The sequence below is a fragment of the Hippopotamus amphibius genome, chromosome 5 (assembly GCF_030028045.1).
Source record: "Hippopotamus amphibius kiboko isolate mHipAmp2 chromosome 5, mHipAmp2.hap2, whole genome shotgun sequence".
Lineage (NCBI taxonomy): Eukaryota > Metazoa > Chordata > Mammalia > Artiodactyla > Hippopotamidae > Hippopotamus > Hippopotamus amphibius.
In genome coordinates, this window is record NC_080190.1 from 50,031,242 (window position 1) to 50,037,272 (window position 6,031).

Sequence of the window (6,031 nt, forward strand, 5' to 3'; positions counted from 1 at the left end):
ACATGACTGTAAAGAACTTGACAGAAAATACAATATTGGGAAATGTTCCTAAGCTCAGCAAGGAATAAAACATTATAAAAAGGGAATCCAGGGAGGTGAGACATACAAGCAGGCAGTTACAGAATGAGATTCAGTTTGGAAAATGGCCGAGTGATACATTTGGGGAAAACGAATTGCAGGCAGTGTGGGAGAGTCAATAGGAGGCTCTCCGTGAAGAGACTTCAGTGATGTGGGTGGTGAATTTGACGCGCGTCTGCAGGGTGATATGGCAGCGCGCACAGCCCATGTTATTTTCATCCACGTGCAGTAAGTTGGCCTGGTGTCCCTGAGAAGGAAGTTGGTTGTGCCGTGTGTACTGTGCCGGGGAGACACAAACGTGGACTACACAGTCCATTTTGGGAAACTCGTTTCCAGAAAGATAGACTCAATCTAGAGAGGAGCAGCAAACATGATGAGGAAATGAACGGCAGCCTTCAGAGAGATGATCAGTTCAGCCGAGGAAGCTTTGCTGGGCTCAGCGAGGACATTGCATTGGAAAATAATACGGACTACAGTGTTCCACGGTGCTCGGTGGATTCATTTATCCCTCACTCAGTGGGCATTTACTTTATGCAGCATCTGCTCTGCACTGGAAACTGGGGACACAGGGACGGATCTGTTTATAGGGCGGCAAATACAGAAATAGATGTGATGTCATGGAGTTAAGTGCAGTGATCAAGGCGTGCATGCGGCGTTGTGCGAACACATGAGATAAGGCAGGAGGCAGTGCTTGAGCTGACACTGGCTGTTTCTGTGGTGCAGGAAACCAGAGGGGGCCGTAAACTAGTGGGTGGGGGCCCTACAGCCGTGGGTCAGGACTGCTGGAGCCTGAACTGGGAGGTGGGGGTGGCTGGTGGAAAGGCTTGTACTGAATGTTAAGGCACTTACACTTGATTCTGTAGGCCAGAGTTCTCAACCTTGCCTGATGAGAAGACTCACCAGGGCCATCGTGAACAAGCAGATTCCCAAGCACCTGCCCGAGAGATTCTAGTCTATTAGGTCTCGGTTGGAATTTGACTGTTTGACGTCCAGTCTAGGTGATTTTATCATCAGGCATTTTGGGGAACCTCTGCTTTAGTCCTTGGAGATTTAGACCCCTCTGTTGGCTGCTTGGAACATGGATTTGGGGGGACCAGACTACAGGGCGAAGAGGCAGAGTCTTTTGTAGTTGTCCAGGCTTAAAATGATGCACAATTTGGTGGTGGAATGGAGAGATGTTGGAGGTCAAAGAAGAAGTCTTTAACAACTGGATGCAGGTAAGGGAGAAAGCGTGGGATAATATCCAGGAGTCTAACTCAGTGTGTGCAGGACGGTGCCCACAGCTGACAAAGGGAACCTAAGAGATGGAGCTGGTACACAGGGCAATTGAGAATGAGATGGCTGGAGGCCGTCCTGCGCTGATGTCCAATAAGTACGCAGAAGTATGGAGCTGAAGTGCCCATCTGATTTGGCTTGTGAGAACTGATTCTGAGTCAGGCAGGTGAAACCATGGATGTGGGTAAGATCCCCAAAAAGCAGGGGCCAAGGGTGGAGCCATGGGAAATACCAGTATTCAGGGCAGCAGATGGAGCTACCATGACTTGGTGTTTGGAGCAGGCTCCTCTGGGCCAGCCTCCCGGCTGTCTGGAAAAGGCCAAGTGTTTTCAGTAGGAAAGCAGCACGGCAGGGTGAGGATGCAGCAGCTTCTTCCCAGGAGCCCAGAAGGTCAACCTGTGGGAAATCCAGAGGAGCACAGCCTTCCAGGCAGGAATGAGTGCGTTGACCTTGACACTGGCAGCCTGGTGAGCCCTGTGTCCTTTCCGATGACAGCCATCTCTAGGTAATGAGCTTCTGGCTCATTCTTCATGAGCCCGTGAGGTGCAGGGGTGGGTCTCACTGTAGGTGAGACAGGAGGAAGTAAACTGCTTGGTCCCGCCCTGCCCAACCCCAGGAATATGGGGAGGTCAGGTCCTGAGTGCCCTGTCCCCAGCGCTGAGCAGGCTGAGCAAGGCTGGAGTTGGTGGAGCACGGAAGGAAGTCGGGATGGAAGTAAAGGAAGCACGAGCAGGGGTTCAGGTTAATTTCCAGCAGGGAGTGGAAGCTGCTCAGCAGGGTCTGTCTCTAAGGGGTGCCTTATTTATGCTTGAGATGTTCGAGGTTTTCTAAGCTGGAGGCTTCATAGATAGACTAGTGCAGTTTTCCAAATGTTCTTGGTTCCTTTAGGCCAAAAGAAATAACTAATAGTTTTGCTTTTTAAGTAGTTGGGTCCAACAACTTAAAAAAGGGTTTCTGTCCTAAACTCTGAGAGCATAACATGTCCCTAGACACGGAGACAAGCTGTTCTCTTGGGGGCACATTCCAAGATCACTTTTGAATCTAGGTGAAGTTTGCTATTTTAGGGGACCAATATCTCTCTTATCTGTGCAAAATAATTTTCATTATTTCGGAAGCAGTCTGTTAGCTATTTGTGGTCATTAATTTGGCAAATTGTGATACTTTCTGAGGTTCGTTTTACTCTGTCCCTGGAGACACAAAGGTAGTGTCTGACCCTGAGTTTGTTCTCTGCACTCAGCGCTGACTGGTACTTGCTGTGCGGCAGGCATGCAGTTCATAAATTAAGCCCGCTGTCTTCCCTATGCTGGGACGGCAGGTCCCATTGCCTCTCCGCACGCGCTTCACCCTGTCTGCCCCACATCCCCGCGTCCAGGCACTTGCCCATTGTGTTTTATGCCTGCTGTTTTTAGTAATCCCTTGACCCCCCCTTTGCTGCCTCTGCTCCCCAAGCTTTGGGCGTCTCCCTGCCTTTGTGCCTTTTCCACCCTGCTTGATCTCCCCTTGACCCCCACCCTTGTCCTCGTTGGGCACTGATCGGGCCTGATCCCTCCCAGGACACGCAGACCCTGGAGAATTCTAACCATGAGGATGGCCGTGGCAGGGTGGGTCTGGGAGGCTGGACCCGTTCCTAAGCCTGGATTTTCTTCAGGAGAGTTTCCAAGATGAAGCCTGAGGGTGCCTGGGGTTCCTGGTCAAGGGCGGGCTCCGGCACGGTCCTGGGTGCCTAAGAGCTGTTGAGCTTTGTCATGGGTCAGTTTGGTGCTCTGCTTGAGGGTAACACATGGGCCCTTTGTGCCAGGGAGTGTGAGCCCCCTGGGATTCTCAAGAGTGACACTGTCATTCATTTTAAGCTTCTGCTTTTAGGGGTACAACAGCTTCGATTCCCGATTCCCCGGGGCTTGTACAAAACTGTCCCCAATGGCTTTTCAGTCCAGTTCTGCCACCCACAGACTCAGAAACAGACTGATATTCTGAGCAGAATTGAGTCTCTGTCCTTTCAGATGGAGATGTTTTCATCAGTGGTGAAAATGCTAATAATAAAGCAATTTGCAAGAGCTGTCTCCTGCAATTTAAACAGTATTTCAATCTAACCCCAAATAACATATTGTAACAAGGCAAATTGTTATTTGACTTCAGATTATATAAGTGAGCTTTAAATGCTAGGAGTGGACAAAGCAAATGGCTCTTTACCCTAGAAGTATTTGGGGGAAAAGATGAAATTATAATATAATTTCTTATCTATTTAACTCCAAAATATTAGAGGGAATTTAATAATTGGATCTGAAAGTACCACCAATGGGAAACGATACTTCAAGTTTCAGTGGAGGAAATTAAATAATTCCTTTTTCTCCAGAGACATGGAACAGATAATTAGAAATGAGATTAACTAAACATTTAGTGCTACTGCTTAATTAAGCAAGCTCACATCATGATGTTTAAAGTGTCAACAGGTCCAGATACTCAAAGGGAACAAATTGACAACTGGAGTGTAATTTAAACACCACTTCAAACAATTCTTCATTGTAGCTACATGCATTTCGACTGCCATGGTCTTGGAAGAATTTAAGAGATTGGAACTTAAACTCAGCAACATGTATGAAGCCCCAGTCTATGAGCCTGTAATCCCTGTGCTTTGCCCAAAGAGAGATGTACATGGGGAGGTTTGCTCCTCTCCCTTCCGGATCCCCAGCCTCACAGTCTGGAGGAGGAGACATATGTCCGTATGGGGATAAATTTTTTTTTTTTTTTTTTGAGGAGAAAGAAAGAGTGGCTTTATTTCTTTGCCAGGCAAAGGGGGAACACAGTAGGCCAGTGCCTCAAGAACTGTGCCCCCCCTCACTAGGGAGTAGGGAGAGGTTATATAGTCAGGGGTAGTGGTCAGAGGTATGTGATTAGGATCACGGCAGCAACAACCTTGCATTCTTTTTTTTTCTTTAAGAACTTTCATTGAGATACAATTGACATACAATAAACCGCATATATTTAAAGCGTATAATTTGATATTTTTTTCTTATTAGTAATGTATCTATGGCAATCCCAATCTCCCAATTCACCCCCCGCCCCCGCTTTCCCCACTTGGTGTGTATGGGTGTAGATTTGATTGACATTATTGATATAGCTAATAAAAAGAGAGTATGGAAAGGTCATACAAGAGGGTGAAGCTGGTATGGGAGTAAGCGGAAGACAACGTCACATTCTTGAGGGAATAGGAGAAGGTCACCTGGAGGTGTGGCATTCCGCTGGGGCCTCAGGGTGGGGAGGGATGTGACGACCACGGGCCATGCCATGTCAGGAGATGAAGCAGCCGGAGCAGAGGTGTGGACAGGGGAGAAGAGGGATCTGCAAATGACTTAATGGAGTTGGATGCATGTTTGTGGTTGGTAAGGGCTGAGGTGGACAGTGATAAGAGGAAAGGTTGGCGTAGTGGCCCTGCCCAGGGACCTGGACTCCAGGGAGCCTGCGAGATTCTTCTTAAATGCACCCACACACCTGACACGGTGCATGGTACCCAGAAGGGCTCCATAACGATTTTTTTAGAAGAAGGATTGAATGAGTGATCCGAATCACTCACGGTAAAATGCTATTTTAATTAATGGCAACAGGGAGGGGAAGGTGGTAGCGAGAGAATAATATGTAGATGTATTGTGGGGTGGTGGCTGGAGAGGACTAGTCACCAAGCCCTAAGTTTCAATATTTCCTAACCGCTATGTGAGGACATACACGTGGCCTTTGTAGGCAGCAGCTGATTCCATCTCAGGATGCAAAGTTCTTACCCAACTGCTTTGTCACAACGGGAAGTCTATTTAATATGATTTTTCGTCCGCTCTTTTGCTTTGTTTTCTAGAATTTGTCTTAGACTGAATGCAAAGGAAAGAGTGGCTTAAAATAGACAAAACTGGAGCTTTTCTGTTTCTCATCAGCTGCTCCATCGGTGCAGGTCACTCAGAGGTTCCACTCACATATATGGCTTTGTCCAAGCCCCAGGAGAGACTGCCTTTGGCCTGAGTCTTGGAGGGGCAAAGGGGAAAGGAAGTAATAGGCAAACTTCTGAGAGCAGAAATAGAGAAAGTCTCTGTGTCTCTCTGGGTTGTGGTTGCCTTACTTGAGAACACTGACCCAGTTATAAATAGCGGGGCACAGCTGCATTTAGTTTTTTCCTTGGGAAACCATCTCATCATTGAAAAAGAAGGGCCAGCAAACTGTCTGAATTAATTTTTGAATTTGGAGCAAAAGTGTTGACTCCTCTTTATTTTATTTAAGGGTCTTTTCTTGTGCGTATTTCATATCACCAGCCTCTTCTGGTCCTTGTAGATTTTTCTCTCCCATTGATCCGTGCAGAATGCTGCCTGTGGAAACTGAGGGAGGGTGTGTCCGCTCTCCAGATTTCTACACCCGCTGGATGCAAATTAGCAGGGTCTACATGCCAGGTCCAGGGCCATAGACTTCTGCCCCTCTCTTTTCAACTCAAAAGAACTTAAGAATCATCTGCTTAAGGTCTCTGGGCTTCCTGCTTCCATTCTGTAAGAAACTAAGAACTCAGAGGCCATAAAGTAAATCATGACAGACCCAAAGCAAGTAGCTCCAAGGTTAGAGCACTGCAGAGAAGTCAGCCCCGAAGGCCTGGTGAGCTGGTGCGATCCCCCTGCTTCCAAGGCAGGTCTTCTATGGGAAGGAAGGT

At 47.6% G+C, this 6,031-nt stretch overlaps 1 protein-coding gene across 2 annotated transcripts in view; it reads left to right on the forward strand.

Annotated features, from left to right (window-relative positions):
- Positions 1-6,031, forward strand: part of VSTM4 (V-set and transmembrane domain containing 4) — an 84,160-nt gene that overhangs the window by 11,098 nt on the left and 67,031 nt on the right. The gene's annotated exons all lie outside the window — the stretch shown is intronic.